This window comes from Dermacentor albipictus, chromosome 1 (assembly GCF_038994185.2).
Source record: "Dermacentor albipictus isolate Rhodes 1998 colony chromosome 1, USDA_Dalb.pri_finalv2, whole genome shotgun sequence".
Lineage (NCBI taxonomy): Eukaryota > Metazoa > Arthropoda > Arachnida > Ixodida > Ixodidae > Dermacentor > Dermacentor albipictus.
Genome location: NC_091821.1, coordinates 309560219 through 309577932, shown reverse-complemented (window position 1 = coordinate 309577932; position 17714 = coordinate 309560219). Strand labels below are relative to the sequence as shown.

The window sequence follows — 17714 nt, the reverse complement described above, 5'->3', positions numbered from 1 at the left end:
CACGATCTCGCCCTAATGCGCTAATGCAAGCTAAACAGCAACGAAAGCGGTCGCAGTGCGAGCAAGGACCACGTCTTTATTTTGTCCACACGCAGAAATAGCATGTAGCGAGTGAGTGACCAGATGAGCTAGATCTAATGAAGAGTTATTGCAACTGCTTTTCCGTGCGCACGAAGTGTTGCAAGGCAGCGTTCGACTGGGAAAATTGAATACGCGAACACTTTCGCAAAGTCACGCAAATTGGCCGCTCGTTTCGGTTCAGCGCGAAAAACTGCGACTCGTTTTTTTTTTTTTTTTTGCACAAAGCTAAGTGCCCAGCAGGTGGCCCTGATCAAAAGGGAACTTCGACTGCTAAAAAGAAAGAAAGAAAGGTGAGGAGAGAGAAAGAGCGCCGCAGCGAGGATAACGTCGGGAAACTCCCATCAAGGCGGCTCACTGTGCCTCGAAAAGCGGCCGCTCGTATACAGCCGGATGGGCGCCGCCTAGCGCAGAAGCGTATACTTCACTGTAAAGCGCACCCCAAAAGTGTGCACCACAACGAAAGCTCGCAGAGAAACAGGGAGCCGCATTGCGAAAGCCGTTGGACGAAGCCTTCCCTCACGCATCGCTGGCTATTTTGATTGGCTAAGCAAACAACTTCGAAGGCCGACCACTTGGTTGACTGACTTACTGGCTGTCGTATCACTGCGTCTATACCGTATACGCGGTTGGCCAGCGCGCACCAGTGTCATTTCAGTAATTAAGTTATAAGGATATCGGCGCCAATGTCCCGGCTATCATATCGCTGGCAGTTTTGATTCGTTATATATCAGAGCTTTTTAAGCAGGTGATCACTTTGTCAGATGATTTTTACTGGCGGTCGTATGACATGTTGAGGCCATCGTGACTGGCCAGAAGCAAGCACCTACCATACGGGTCATGGCTCGTTATTGGCCGAAACATTGTCTCTCGTATATCGCACGCTATTCTGATTGTCGAGAACTAGTATGCGAGTAATCATCGCTTTTTTTTAGCTGATTGTTATGGGCTGTCATATCTCTGGCCATCGTGGCTGGCTGGTCAACTAATGAAATTGTGCACATTTTACACGTTTCAGATCCAGCTTTATAGATAAGGCGATGCCTGCTCCGCGACGTCACCGCACAACGTGCTGCACGTTTCTTCGGGGAATGGCGGGCGTACCCCGTGCACACACGAGCGCGCACCGAGAAGCACCGTCGATGCCTAAACGTGAGCGCGGCCGCTTTTGCGATGCGCAGGCGGGCTGGCACGACCCGAAGAAAGCACGCCCCCTTCTCTCCTCCCCCGTGAGCCTGAGTGCCGCTCGAGCTCCTGTGGCACAGCAGCGCTTAATTGTGGAGAACACGGGACAACGATCCGCGCGAGCGCGGCACCCATTTACGCACTTTCCAGGGTTCGTCTCTTCTTTGCGCCTTTCTCAAGGGCAAACAACAACACCGACGGCGAGAAGAGCGCGGCCTCTGCATAGTGTGGCCGGCGAAAGGAGCAGCGCGCGCGAGGCTGGCGCAGTCGAGGCGCGCACTGCGGTCTCACCGAAGCGGTCGGGGCAGCATCCGCCGGCGAAGTCTCTGTGTGGCGCAAACAGGGTCGTTCGGATGAGCGGGGGTCCTTCCTTGGCACACCGGGAGAGCTCCACGTGGTGCGTCCTGCTACTTTCAACGTCCTTCTAAAGACAACCTAGAAGAGAAAAGAACGGAGAAATAAGGCGGGGTACGTGACAGCTGCCTCTTATTCGCAAAACAACGAGAATATCAACGGTCTTACGGTATAGAACTCGCGAGAGGCAGGAGCATATGTCAGCCAATCGCGGTGTCGGACATACCGGCAAAGACGGCCGGACAATGGGAAACAGCACTAACGAACGAAAAGCGTCGTGAACTCGATCCCCAGCCTTCTTATACACATGGCTCTGAAACGCTGGCGCTAGCACACGAACAGAGCAGCGCACACTGTTTAAGCGTTTAGTCCATGCGCCCGGAAGAGTACCAACGGGAGAACGGGAAGGAGCGTCTTGTTCCCTTGTTTACGCACGTAGTTTCGCAATGACGACCGCCATTTTAGAAGCGCGTGGCAAGATAAGAGCGTTCTACACATTCGGCGCGCTAAGTGCTCGTCTTTTCTCACCGGGGCGAAATGCAGCGACAAACAACAAAGCGTGCTGTGTCTATACGTGCTGGTTACACGCCGCAAGTTCCACAGAGACACACAGACCCCACACACACACCTAACAATCTGCGGTGGAGGTTCCCCGCTACCATCAGTGACGCGGCCCAGACGGCTTTGCACGCGTTCACGGTGTGTGAACGTAAACGCAGCAATGCAGCCAGAAGAAAGAGAGCATAAATAATGCTTGCCACTTCGTGACACAAATAAAATATAATGAACACGAAAAAAAAAAAATACCAGGGATGACGACACCCTGCCAGAACCTTAACTCGTATACAAGGTCGATCATCCAGTCTGCTCGTTGCACACGAGTGAGTCCGGTGTTCGACGAAGAAGGAGCTATAGTCGCCGAGTGCTGGTGACCTCGGTCACCAGTATTTCCGGTCCTATCGCGCTCCCCCGCTGTGTTGTAGGTGGTGCTTGCCCGTCGCTACTGTGATACAAAAAATTAAGCACGGCGAAACGAACCGAGGCTGGCAGTCAAAGAAAAAAGCTCTTACGCGAAAACTGTTCGTAAAAGCAGAAGACAGCCAATGGCGATGACGGACAAATTATTCGCGAAACTGCTTGGCTAATAGCAAGAAGCACCTACGATGGAAAAGCGTCGTGGATTACACCTCCTGAAGTACTTGTTTCGACGACAGCTGTACGCATACGTAAAAACCACAACGTCGCGGCGATACCACGGAGACCAGGCAAACTGATATTACTCGCACTACGTCACTGTATCCACAGAGAAGAGACGTGAAATGGTCGTACACCTAGACGTGTGCGACTTCCTCGCTATTCGAGGTTACGCATACGCGAGCTCTATGCACGCCTGCTGGTCGCCACGTATCGGTGCCTGCTCTTCCTCACTCTTGGCCCGCCACTAGCGGCTCAACTAAAGCGCCCTTGCGAGGACGTACACTAACCCCGTGCTGGTGCCCACATTGGTTTCCTTGGGCGCACGTAAGCGATCGCTTTCCCGTGTGATACATATGGGTGCGTATCGGCTGCAGTCGTTGTTGCCCGTCGAGGATGAGGGTCGGCAGCAGGCCGACTGCATAGTGCACAAAGCAACTCGCTCATCGGCGTGGTCGGGGGGGAGGGGGCACCGATCAATAAAGAAGGAGCCCGCAGAGGCAGGCGCGACCCTCGACGCGACCGGCCGGCCGACATCGGTGACCCGGCGGTCAACCGCGGAGGAGGACGCGCCTCGTTCGAACTCGCGCGTGAGGCACGCGATTCGTGCGCGCAAAGAATCACGCGCGGTGCGGGAAGCGCTGTGCGACTTCGACCGGGGCGGTGTCTCGCCACCTGCGCACTTCTCTTGCGCAGACTGCAAGGGTAACATCCGCGAGAGGCCACAGCAGGGGCGAGCTATATTCGGGGTGGGATTGTTCTAGAGAAACTGGCCACCCTGTATACGCAATGCCTCATGACCTCGAGCGTACCAGAACGTTGGAAAAACGCTAACATAATCCTAATTCATAAGAAAGGGGACTCCAAAGACATGAAAAATTATAGACCGATCAGCTTACTGTCCGTTGCCTACAAAGTATTTACTAAGGTAATTGCAAATAGAATCAGGAACACCTTAGACTTCCGTCAACCAAAGGACCAGGCAGGATTCCGTAAAGGCTACTCATCAATAGATCATATTCGCACTATCAATCAGGTGACAGAAAAAAGTGCGGAATATAACCAATCTTTATATATAGCTCTCATTGACTACGAGAAAGCGTTTGATTCAGTCGAAACCTCAGCAGTCATAGAGGCATTGCGGAGTCAGGGTGTAGACGAGCCGTATGTAAAAATACTGAAAGTTATCTATAGCGGCTCCACAGCCACCGTAGTCCTCCACAAAGAAAGCAACAAAATCCCTATAAAGAAAGGCGTCAGACAGGGAGATACGATATCTCCAATGCTATTCACAGCATGTTTACAGGAGGTATTCAGAGGCATGGAGTGGGAAGAATTGGGCATAAAAGTTGATGGAGATTGCCTTAGCAACTTGCGATTCGCTGATGATATTGCCTTGCTTAGTAACTCAGGGGACCAACTGCAATGCATGCTCACTGACCTGGAGAGGCAAAGCCGAAGGCTGGGTCTGAAAATTCTTCTGCAGAAAACTAAAGTAATATTTAACAGTCTGGGAAGAGAACAGCAGTTTACGATAGGTAGTGAGGTACTGGAAGTGCTAAAGGAATACATCTACTTAGTACAGGTAGTGACCGCGGATACGAATCATGAGCCTGAAGTAATCCGAAGAATAAGAATGGGCTCGGGTGCGTTTGGCAGGCATTCTCAGATCATGAACAGCAGGTTGCCATTATCCCTCAAGAGAAAAGTTTATAACAGCTGTGTCTTGCCAGTACTCACGTACGGGGCAGAAACCTGGAGGCTTACGCAAAGGGCTCTACTTAAATTGAGGACGACGCAACGAGCTATGGAAGGAAGAACGATGGGTGTAACGTTAGGGGATAAGAAAAGAGCGCATTGGGTGAGGGAACAAACGCGAGTTAATGATATCTTAGTTGAAATCAAGAAAAAGAATGGGCATGGGCAGGACATGTAATGAGGAGGGAAGATAACCGATGGTCATTAAGGGTTACGGACTGGATTCCAAGGGAAGGGAAGCGTAGCAGGGGGCGGCAGAAAGTTAGGTGGGCGGATGAGATTAAGAAGTTTGCAGGGACAACATGGCCACAAATAGTACATGACCGGGGAAAGTTGGAGAAGTATGGGAGAGGCCTTTGCCCTGCAGTGGGCGTAACCAGGCTGCTGCTGCTGATGATGACGATGATGATACAAAATACAAGAAAAAAAAACACCGCTTTGAAGCGTGCCAGAAATTTCTACTTAAAACAACGCCCGCCTGTTTTCGTATTGCGAGGCAGGCAGTTTTACTCGGAAACGTTGCACGATGGCAATTTCGACGGCAAACGAGGCCGTGTACACAGTTTCCAAGAGGTGCACGACCGATTCGTCAGAGGAGCCCACACCACCTGCAGTGTGCGTGCGTGCGCGTGCTTCCGGCGAAATGCGCGAGGAAAAAACGTTTCCGACGGCCAAGGAGCAGGAGAACTTCAACGTCGACCTACGCACACGGAGTGCAAATACCGTTCTCCTTGACATTCCGCGCGTCGAGCTGGACGTCGAGAGCGCATCTCTCAACGCCCTCGTCGCCTTCGAGAAAACCCGAGAGATAAGAAGCGCGCGGGAACAAAAAAAAAAAAAAGAAAGACGGGAAAACGTGCACCGTCCGCACTGAGCGGGCGTGCGTCGAAACGTGCCGTGAGAGATCGCAGAGAAGGCAGCGCGAGCTGGTGGTGCGCGCTGCGTTGGCTTCAACACGTCGCTGCGAAACCATTCGTCCGCGCCGAAACCGTGCAGCGAACAACAGGGTGCAACGGCTGCAGTCACACACGGCGTTCGCGTACACACACGTTTGCACGTACCGAACGCATCGCTGGCTATTTATGTTCTTATCTTTGTTTACGCTTCGGGTCTGCGTAGTATACAGGGCGTTTCAGGTGACTTAACGAAGGGTTTGAAAAAAGAAAGGTGGTTAACCGCAGCTAAAGGAAACCAACGACGTACGGTTTCACGTCATGTTGCCCCCATTAAGGTATTCTTTATATTCCGCTGAATTGGTTATTTAACTAAGATCAATTATGCAATTTTTTTAATATTCACTTTAGGCCTAGGACCGTTTCGTTACGTTGTGGAGGACATTCGAACACGACCGATCGAATTTGTTGCAACATACATGCTGCGTGGTGTGTTTATTTTTTTTTTCGGTGTTTAAACAAAGCCCGCGCAATATGATATAAAACCACGTGACTGCGCTATCTTATCGCAGCGCTTTCAAGCGTGCTTCGAGCGAAAGAACCGTGTGCGCGGACCGTGGCGAAGTGAGCCGCCGCGGCTCGAGGCATCGGCTTCACAATGCGTGAGCATCTTTGACGCTGGCACACGGACAGGAAACGCCGTCTTCCCTGGTAAGCGATATGTTCGACGCACGGTTGAGAGGGCTCCAACACGATAGCGCATGCGCTCAGTTTTCTTTTTTTGTTTTTTTGTTATTTTTTCTCCGTCTTTCAATCAAATTTTGCGTTTATTTTATAACGCCTAACTCCCATTGTGCATGCACAAACTTATCAGACTTTCTTTTTCTTTATTTTAGACCCGGATTTACCCAGCCCTATCTGGTTAGGGACCCCTTCGATCCACAACTTACTCGGAGTACTGGGGTCCTAATTGTATAACTCGCATGTACTGTACTTTTCCTCCGAACAATAAAATGTTCTGTCCACTTGTGTTCTTTGTGCTTGTGACTTTTGTTATTAGGTTTTATCTCCCTTCATCGGCTTAAATTCCAACGCAATTTATGCTCTCTCTCTCTCTCTCTCTCTCTCTCTCTCTCTCTCTCTCTCTCTCTCTCTCTCTCTCTATATATATATATATATATATATATATATATATATATATATATATATATATATATATATATATATATATATATATATATATATATATATATATATATATACTTATAAGGGCAAAACGTCTTTGCGAAGACGCGTAATATCGCTGCCAATTGCAGTGGTTCAGTTTGCCCATGATTCGAATCTTGCCGTCGGACAATTTTAATAATGTTTATTTGATAATTTATAATGCAGTAATTTCACGACAACGATCAGTTTGCGACATGTCAACAAGCCGTCTAAAGACAGAAGGACGAAGTTTAGGCCAACCCACGTACCGAATAACCACCGTTCCTATGCTGGCTGCACCGTCCCGCGCCACAATTCCCTCCATAGAATTGCACGAATGGTGTTCGCCACCTTCTCTTTGGACGATGCGTCCCACATACCTCGCTGATTGACGGAGGCACACCGACGGCTTTCCGCGCGAGCTTTCGAATATATACAGGCTCGCTCGTATAGCGGCACACAATTTAGATGACGCGTCCTTTACGAGGGTTATTACGAACGACGGATAATCGTCTTTTTGTCCCCGCTCCTCGAGCCATTCGTCAGGCGGCCGTCGTCGAAAGAATCGCGCAACATCTGCCGGAGTCAATTAACGTGAGCGCCCCCCCCCCCCTCCCATCCCCGCGACCTTTGAACGGCCGCTAATGCGCCCAAACGGCCGCCCATCGCCTCATTTGCACGGCCACGCTGGCGGCGCACGTTCAAAGGAGCTCCGAGGCCCTAAACACTTTCTTTAAATAACGCCCGCGAAAGAAGAAAAAAACACGCGGCGCGACTCGGAGCCCGGCCTCGTCCTTTCGGCGGTGAATGCGGCCCAGTCAATGGCGATGCGCGCCTCGTGGCCGCGCAGCTGTCGGCGCCTTTCGCGGGCCTCGCCGCCTTTGAAGGCCCCCCGGAGAATGGGGATAATGCCGCAACAGCGCCAAACGGCCGAAGCCACGCATCCCGCCCGAGCGAGGATTAGCGGAGGCACGCGCGCGTAAAGAGCGCCGATGCTGCCAGTCGTGTTCGCGGCTCAAAGCAGGCGCGAAATTGTTATTTGCATCATCGCTGCCGTGAGTGCGGCGATTTTTCCACGCGCTTCGTGCACTGCGCGCGTGACTGCCGTTGACTTCGGAGCAGCACTCGCCGCGAGCCTCCGCAGGCTGAAGAGAAATCCCGTCTTCCCTCTCGGGAGCCTCGAAGGCCATTTCCACCCACCAGCCCCTTTCCTTTTGTTTTTCGTTGCCCCCTTCGCCTACTTTTGTGTGTTTATTCGCTCGCTTTCGATGTATCAGAAATGACGTTTTTTTTCTTCCTTTTCTTTTAACGGAAATGCACTTTTGTTTATGTGCGCTATCCACTCCTGTAATATCGCGCAAGGGCTGGCAGTGTGAATAAATGAAATGAAATAAAACATCGATAACGTCAGGCCTTCGCGTTCCTAGCCGTGACGTCACACAAGTGCCCCCCCCCCCCCGCACACAGTGATGCTGCGGACAGCGGACACTGTGCCTCAAGGTAGGGCTTGACTGCTTCCACGATGCTAGGCCGATCTCGGAGGCCACGGCGCCCTCGTCCCGCGCAGAGGTTTCCACTGGCGGTGGCCCGGCAGGAGCCCGAAGAGCCTCCCTCGCCCGCACTGCCAGCGGCAGAGAGACTCTGCACGTGCCGGAACCGGACCGCACGTTCCCGAACGCAAATCACGCGTGCCGGCCGCACTCGCTGGGAACGAAACCACCGCGGGTGCTGCTACACACGGCGTCGCCATCGACGTATGCGGCTGTGGCACGGAAGCAGTGCGGCGTGAAATAATTGAGTGGTGCGAAAAAAAGAAAGAAAAAGAACCCGGCGGCAGGCGCGCCGTCGCGTACTACACCAGACGGGCGACAGGACGAAGCGAGCGGCGGCGGCGGAAGCTGGCTGGCGCGCGCCGACCCCGATGTCCACACAACGGCGCCGCGAGCCGTGCCGCGCTGCCGAGCCGCGGCACGGCGCAGTTCCGGGAAACGGGCGCCCGGTGCACGTCGGCGAAAGTGCCTGGCTGCAGGAGCGCGGGCCGCAGCGCCATCCGCGACGGCGGCGGCGCGGGTCACCGGGACGAGGACGGCACCGCCGCGCGATCCATGGTGGCAAGGACGCCGCCGCCTCCTCGTTCTGACCGAACGCGCGGAAAAACCAGCGCGGCCGCCCTGACCTCTCGGCACCCGGCGCAACCTTACGCGCGTATGCAAAGCAGTGGGCACGCGCGCGCGGCTAGTCACGAGCCGAGCGGACGAACCCGTTCCGACGCGCGCCCGGCGCAGTGGACGCCGCGCGCGAGAGAAGCGCGTCCTCGGCCGCCGCTAGGAAGGTCGCCCCCGCGTGCGCATCCACGCTCGGGCCGGTGATCATTTTTCGTCGTGCATGGCCGCTCTAGGAATCAATGCGGCAAACCGGGCAGTGCTCCCTCACTGACGACGTATGGTTGCCTCGACGCGCAGACGACGCCCTTCGTATTTGCGCGCCCCGGCGTCGGTTGGCGAGTTGGTCCCCTAGTACATAAGTTTTGCTACTGTAAGCACATCCCACTTGGCTTTCGCAAACAAGTTACCTCACCGCATAAATATTATCCTAGGCACTGCCATTCGTACCTCCGACAGAGTTGTGCCAGGGCAGCCTAGGCCACGACTTGGAGCAATTCCCCTGTCCCGCATAGGAGAAAATTAGCATTGCCACTCAAGGTTGCAACTCTAATGGCCGCCATTTTCTACGTTGGGACGGCGACAGTGGCTGCTATCGCGGAGGTTCCTGCTTTCCTGCTTCCCCACAAGCCATCCACGGCAAGCAGGCAACGCATCGCAGTGCCAGCGGCGGAATGCGACGCCCAGATACCCTGGCGCGGCTGCATCAGGGGCGCCATCCACAGAGACGCTTTCCTCGGCTCGTCCGGGAGGCATCCCCTCCGAGGCGATTATCTTCGTGGACGGCGGTGAAACCACCGGCCAAGTCCATTAGCGGGTCAGCTGACGCTCGCCTCTCGGAGGAATGCCTTTCACCGGGGCACGACCTCAAGCGCCTCCTCGACCACCCGACGAGCACGCACGTCGTGGACGCGCGAGTTCGTCAAGAGCGGCATTGTTCAGACGGCTCCGATCGGCCAGGGCTGCTGCGCTGTGGCACGCCTATTGATACGGCGAGCCGGTCCAACTGGTTCGAAAGGTCCTTCTGTTCTTCGACTGCAGGCACTTATCGCATGGCAACGTATCCGGTGGCAAGCAGGGTTGTTGTACGAAACATTCTTCTGTGGAAGAGGCTCGTTGCTGGTACATCGGATGAAGCGCCGTATCAACAGAGCTCGTGTGAAATGGCTGGTTTCATTACTGCCGTAACGCGCACGCCGTAAGACAAAAGACACTACGCAGAGTCAGTGGCATACCAACTATTTCTAGAGCTATATATATATATATATATATATATATATATATATAGTTCATTCTGACGAAGGCCGTGCCACGGCCGAAATGTTAAACCATTAAATATGCAATTTTCGTAAGTGTGCCCCTTCGTTTCTTCAACTACTTATGCACCGGACCTACGAAATAGCCTGGAAAGGCTTCTGTCCGTTAGATCTATATTTAATCGACAGGGACCTAGCTATCAATCACAGATGGTGAACCATGGACGTCCGAAAAATGATCTGAATTGGCATTTACCTCATGCAACTATACAAAATCTAAATATGATGCAGAGGCAAAAGGCAATCAGTGCCCCACAGTGGTCCCGGATCCCGCCCAGTAGCAGCAGTACAGCACACATAAAAAATGCACATTTGCTACAAAGAATCTGAATAATTCAACAAAGAATTGTACTTGCTGTTTAAGCCTACAGTATAAGTCTATCGCTAGTTTAGATAATAGTATTGTCAAGGTTATACGCAACGACTACAATCAACGTAGCTTACTTGCAATATTCACACCCCAAAAAATTGAATTGCCATCCCGGCCATGCCACAGACGATGTCCAGCGAATCTGTTGAGAACCACTAGCTACCAAATGCTAACGGGGCTATTCAATGCTTTATTGATTTTATTACACTCCCTCCCCACCCTCCCTTCAACTTAATTTCCGCTAGGTCTGATATCTGTTGAGTTCACAGTTCTTCCAGGGCCACGGGATAAATTCTTTGTTCGCAAAATACATTCGTAAAGCTGCAGATAGCTTACATGCATAATTTACTACAAATGCCATAATTAGTCCCCTATCTTTGAAGTCTACCTACATATTGCCCATTAAGTGCCCTTTATTTTCGCCAAATATGAACAAAATGTCTTGTTTAGTTCACCGAGGACATCGCTGAATATAAGACGGAACGTGTTACGATGCCTGAAGATAGGGAAAGAAAAACGACAGCTCATTAATTATTTGCAAAGCGTCTAAATGGACCAGGAGCGACTTGCACGAACACTAATTAATGAAAATAATAACGAATTTAAGAACGCGCTTTTAGATGTTTCATAGACAACGCCTAGTCTGCACAAGAACGCATTCTTAAATACGTTGTTATTTTCGTTATTAAATGTTCGTGCAAGCCGTCCCAGGAACGTAAAATTTTGTCTCACATTGCAGTTACCATGTCCCCCTCCCCTTTCCATAAAATATAAACCTGTTGTAAACTGCAGCTATGTCGGGACAGAGAAGCATAGCTGGTAGCGGCCATATCATGTGCTCTAACACTTGAATAAGATTTTTTTTTTTACATATACTGTGTTTGATCCAACAGCATTTAACTTACTTCACACAGAGAGTTTCCATAGTGTACCACCAATTTTCATAAAATTTGGTCTTGGCGGCTTCTATAGTTCTGCCAGGGTGGCGGGCTCAGTTCTTGCCCGCTCGCTAGATACACTAAAAGGCTCTGAAGTGTTTGCACACGTAATCTATTGCGAAAGCCCCAATTACTTTGCTGTTTTGAACTTCACCTCCACATCACCCATTAACTTGTCCTTATAAAGTCACCAAATATAACAAAGCTGCCTCCTTATTTTATAGTTCAGTGTGGACACCAGGCGAGAACTAATGTATCACGCATGAAAAAGTGAGAAGAAAAAAAATGAGAGTTCAGTAATTATTCGTAACACTTTTAAATCAGCCAGAAAGGTTAAAAATACGCGACACATTGCACTTACAATGCTGCCTATTCCTTCAAAGAATAAAATATCTGAAACACTGAGCTCTCTTGGGAAATCGGGAAACCTAGCTAATAGCAATAGCGGGATACTTTCGAAAACTTGCTTACGATGTTTTTAACGCCCTATTTGATCAACACGTTTTTATTATCGCATATAAACTTGGCGTATCGTTCCCCTTAAGTTCGCAAAATTTCGCCTCATAAATATGCCGGCGCAGCCGCGTAAGTCTTACACCACTCGTAAAACAGACTAATAACGCTATGGACCGCTTGCATACGTATTCCACTGCAAAATGCGCATTTCACCCGGCCATTTGGAATATTCCTTACACCTTGTCCCCACCATGCCCCTAATTTTCCCTAGATATAAACAAGATGCCTTGTTTAGCTCGCTGAGGACACCGGAGAAGCAAACTACGCATCTCGTAGTATCCCCCTCAGTGACGACGTACACGTGTGTCAACGCGACTTATTTTTGCCATTATTGTGCAGTGGTTGCAAGGAATAGACAATGAACATTAAGCTTTGAGTAAATTTAACATTCTGCTCTCTTAAAGTGCACCCATTTCACTTCTGAGTGAAATGTATCGCGACCGCTTTCATGAAGGCGCTATTGTCTTTGACGGGACGTTTGAAGTGGGGCGTTTCGGTACTGATCGCGAAGCACTATTTCTTCCCTTATAATGCTTGTGCCTAATAATTAACCTGTGCGTGCAATTCGAGTGGGTTATTCAATATATTTAATGAAGAAACGTAGCATGACTGACTACACAGTAAATTGATATTTAATTAGTGTGTAATTATGATCGGGTGTAATTATGATCGGTTACAATAGGTAGCGAGGCACTGGAAGTCGTAAGGGAATACACCTACTTGGGGCAGGTAGTGACGGCGGATCCGGATCATGAGACAGAAATAATCAGAAGAATAAGAATGGGCTGGGGTGCGTTTGGCAGGCATTCTCAGATCATGAACAGCAGGTTGCCATTATCGCTCAAGACAAAAGTATACAATAGCTTTGTCTTACCAGTATTCACCTACGGGGCAGAAACGTGGAGGCTTACGAATAGGGTTCTACTCAAATTGAGGACGACGCAACGAGCTATGGAAAGAAGAATGATAGGGGTAACGTTAAGGGATAAGAAAAGAGCAGATTGGGTGAGGGAACAAACGCGAGTTAATGACATCTTAGTTGAAAGCAAGAAAAAGAAATGGGCATGGGCAGGACATTTAATGAGGAGGGAAGATAACCGATGGTCATTAAGGGTTACGGACTGGATCTCAAGGGAAGGGAAGCGTAGCAGGGGGCGGCAGAAAGTTAGGTGGGCGGATGAGATTAAGAAGTTTGCAGGGACAGCATGGCCACAATTAGTACATGACCGGGGTTGTTGGAGAAATATGGGAGAGGCCTTTGCCCTGCAGTGGGCGTAACCAGGCTGATGATGATGATGATGATATGATCGGTCACATAAGATGCACAGAGTCATTCTCCCACATTGACTTGCTTTCTATATGGAGTCCCCATCACCTTGGGATAAAATTATGTAAACTTCCCACATTTATAGACAGTCGATCATAATTTGGATAAAGCGACCAGTCAGGTACTGTTCTCAGAGTACAATAGAAACTTAGCCCCCCGCCCCAGTGCACATTTTCAGTACACATCACCAAAGAGTGGCCCTCATTTTTTTTCAAAATACGACATATCTGCTGTATTTGCTCCTTTCGAAAAACAATAGTGTAGCTCTTATCTAGAACCAGCCTGGTCCGCCACGCGAGCGTGTGTGGGGAATCCCGTGCGTCGTCCTCTACTGGGCGCCCCGAGAAGGCACAAAAGAGAATCGTCGTTGTCCAAGCAGGGATATGCGCAGCAAAGGAAAGCCTTGCTCATGTGGTCACTCTACTAAGAAAAAAAATTAGCTTCAGCTGTATAGTTACAACAGACTTTCCAGCGTGCAGCCGAATGTGCCTGTGCCCGCTTTCAAAAATGTGTGTGCATGTGGGGGGGGGGGGGGCAAATGACATACTTTGCCCCCCCCTCCCCCCTGGTAGATACGCCTATGCACAGAGTCGTGTTTCCTGTATACTCGTATGTATCTTGTCCTGGACTGCACAGTGAACGAACTACATCGCTCTTCGTGCATGTTTCTTCCATGGCAAGAAAACCTTCCGCGGCCTAAGTGGTCATAACAGTTCAATTTTATATTAGTGAGACTCTCTCTCTCTCTCTCTCTTGCAAGATTTATTTCGATTTTTATCTTGCTTCTTTGGATATGTAACCCTATTTATATACGCCGCTGTTCTCATGTTGACATGCGCGGCCAAGAAATTCACACCAAATTACTGCTCTTCCCATAACGTTCTCTAATTCGTTTCAGAACATGAAATATGTTCAACCTGCTGCTTCGGATTAACCAGGTCGCGTTCCCCTAACAAGAATATTGATTAGACCCACTTCATGTGATTCCCGATGAAGAAACTGCACGCAAATGAAAGTGGTTATGCCGTATACCGGGAGTCCCAGTTAACTTGGACCAAGATTTTAAAGAAACCCAAGAGCTCTTGAGGAATTGAGCCGACTGCATAGTAGCCGTAGTCGTGTGTACTTAGAGCCAGTATATTTTTCATCACGAAGTATGAATTAATCAACTGATATTAATAGCATTTATTCATCACGAAGTATTAATTAATTTTAAATAGTGACCTTATTAATTATTGCTTGAATCGCAAACATATCAATCACAACATTGTAGGGCATTTCCTTCGTGCTCGGCTTTGCCTCATTCGTTTTCCCGAGAAAAAAAAAAAAGCACGCGGAACATCAAAAATGCGAAATAGATACGAGCTCGAGTTCCCCTGCTCGAGCGCTGCCAAGCGAATAGCCACGGACACACGGCTTAACTAGTGGCGGCAGCTCCGTACAGGGCTCCACGAGTGGTCGCAGCATCATGAGAGCATGACGCTAGCGCATCGATTAACGTAGCGGAGACGGAAGGGGGCGGGGGGATTTCTAAGCCGGGAAACCATGACGGCGCACACGGGACTACAATTTTGCGCACTCGTCATGTTCGGTAGATAGGCGCGCTCGGAACGTGTGTTCCTTTTGTTCCCTTCAGCAACAGAAACAAACCATGTGCAGGCTATGTCCATCTGATCCGTTTTGACGGATCTGCACGGCCAGCATATGTTGCCGATTACGTAACTCATTTTCGCTTGACGTGTCAGTGCGTAGATAACAACGGGAGATCTGAAGTGTACCACGCCAGTGACCTGCTCTTCAAGAAGGCAGCCATGCCCTTCACGAATGATTAGCAGGCTAAATTGACCGCGGCTCTGGGGGCGGCGCACGGCGACAAGGAGGAGGCAGCCAAGCTATTCCGGATGTGGCATTGTGGAGGACGCGCTAGTCCGTCCAAAATACTTAGATCGTACAAAGTCCTTTGCGAGACGGGCAGCTTCACAAGAAAGTGACACAGGGCTGCGACGGCAGTTCAAGAAGCGGAAACGGATGTTTTGACATTCTTTGCTGCTAACCCTCACAGTATCACAGTAGTGTAAAGCAATGAAGGGGGCTAGTTGGTGAACGTTCATGGTTATATTGCGCTCAGTTTTACACAGACGATATTAAGAAAGGACAGGACGTGGACGGACGTAGCTACGTCGTCCTACGTCCGTCCGCTACGTCCGTCCGCTACGTCCGTCCACGTCCTGTCCTTTCTTAATATCGTCTGTGTAAAACTGAGCGCAATATAACCATGAACGTTCACCAACTAGCCCCCTTCATTGCTTTACTAAATGTCATTTCGAGTACATCGGGCTTCTACATCCCTAACCTTCCTCCGCTTCCTCGTACTTTATATTTCGTCTTGCGCTACGTCCGTCCACGTCCTGTCCTTTCTTAATATCGTCTGTGTAAAACTGAGCGCAATATAACCATGAATCACAGTACTGCGCGCGACGCCAGTGCGGAGGCCGGAACCTCAAGGTTATCAGTGTGGAGGATCTTAAATAACGGTCACATGCACCCGTGTACCACGTACATCTTCATCAAAAACTTGAAGATAGAGATTTTGAAAACAGACTTGACTTTGCTAATTAGATTTTCGCGAAATGTGAAGAAGAACCGGACTTTCTGACTCGCGTGCTTTGGACGGATGAGAGTAATTTCTCCAGAAACGTACAAGTTAACCTTCACAACGCGCACTACTGGAGTGATAGGAATCCCTATTGGCTGGCACAAACACGACACCAATACCAGTGGTCGTTCAATGTGTGGTGCGGTATTTTGATGGCAACATCACCGGACCCATCTTGTTTGACAGCACACTAACGACGCAACGCTACGTCAACGACATCCTCGAGGGCCCCGTGAACGACGTCTGTTGCAGCGTTCCACTTGCGCACCTTCGGAACGTCTGGTTTCAACACGACGGTGCTCCTGCGCATATAGTCAGCCTCGAGCGTGGCTCGACAAGCTTTTTCTTGGACAGTGAATTGGCCGGCACGGACCCGTATCCTGACCTGCAAGGTCGCCGGACATGACACCGCTGGACTTTTTGTGGGGCTACGTGAAAGATCGCGTGTATAGCAGCGAAACTATCACCGGACGCCCTATAAAGGCAAAAATAAGCAGAGTCTGGCGCGAGATTCCAACGTCGTTGGTCAAAACTGCTACACCACAGGTGTTGGAAAGAAGCAAGTACTGTATTGCTTCAGACGGTGACCTGTTTGAACACGTGCTATAAGTGACAGTGGAAAAATAACCACTCAAGTTGTGTAAAACGTGACTGTTTAACGCACCTTCATGATGTCACCCTCTCCTTACATAAGAAAAGCTTGCGACAAAGAAAAAGGTAAAAAAACTGCTTTGTTTTGCCTCTTTTCCGGAGTTAAAGAGACAAAGGGTAAATGGTTAAACCAGTTGTACCTCTGGATGTTTCTTTTGTGGGCGGCTGAGACGCCTTACGTGCTTTTGGTTGATTTCTTATTGAAATAAACTCCTGAGGAGCTTTTTTCTGTTCTTCCGAGAGCTGCCTTTCTTTTTTCGTGCTCTTTTGCGCACTGTATTTTTTTATTTTTTTGACATTGGTTGAATTTCTTTTGTAGCTTTGTTTCATGATACACGAAGGCTAAAACTATCCCGAGTGCCTCATGACAGAGCACAACATTCTTCCGTCCGCAGATGCTGACGCTTATCGCACCACGCTAGTTAGGTAGCGAAACCTCTCGAGCCATCCTACATGACGAAGCCTTGTACGATGCGGCGATAAACAAATGCAGTCGCATATCATTCAAAAAGTTGCTCGGAGGCGCTCGAGTAGCGGCGTGCGAGCGCACATCTATTTCATCTTTCGCCTATTTCGCGGGCTCTTGTTTTTTTTCTTGGAAAAAAACAGCCAGGCACACTTCAGCACGAAATAAATGCTTGATTCGGAGGTTATTTAAGGTGCCCTACAATATCGTAATTGACATGTTTGCGATTAAATAAGTAATTAAAAAGTTCACTAAATAAAAAGTAATTAATACTTCGCGATAAAAAAATACTGGCTGTAAGTACACACGACTGCTGCTACTATGCAGTCGGTACGATTGCTCTAGAGCTCATCGTTTCTTTTTTTTTAAATCTTGGTCCAAGTTAACTGGGACACCCGGCATACTTTAAATGGCTGTTTCGTTACTCAACCAAGAGCCCAGAGTAACCAACGAGACACCATGTTAATACGGCAAGTCTCATATATATATATATATATATATATATATATATATATATATATATATATATATATATATATATATATATATATATATATATATGCTATCCGCCACAGGCATCTTATAAGCATTTGGTGCGTATAGAAATATATGCGCCCTGTATACTAGAACGAGCGTACACGTAA

The 17714-nt window shown here is 49.4% G+C and overlaps 1 protein-coding gene across 2 annotated transcripts in view; it reads right to left on the bottom strand.

The window, feature by feature from the left end:
• LOC135907019 (putative polypeptide N-acetylgalactosaminyltransferase 9) overlaps positions 1 to 17714 on the bottom strand; it is a 278217-nt gene that overhangs the window by 143157 nt on the left and 117346 nt on the right. The window contains exon 2 of one of the 2 annotated variants that reach the window (XM_065438678.2): positions 1555 to 1698. The exons of the other annotated variant lie outside the window; for it this stretch is intronic. The gene's annotated coding sequence lies outside the window, so the exon portion shown is untranslated. The remainder of the gene's footprint in view (positions 1 to 1554; positions 1699 to 17714) is intronic. 2 annotated transcript variants of the gene reach the window in all.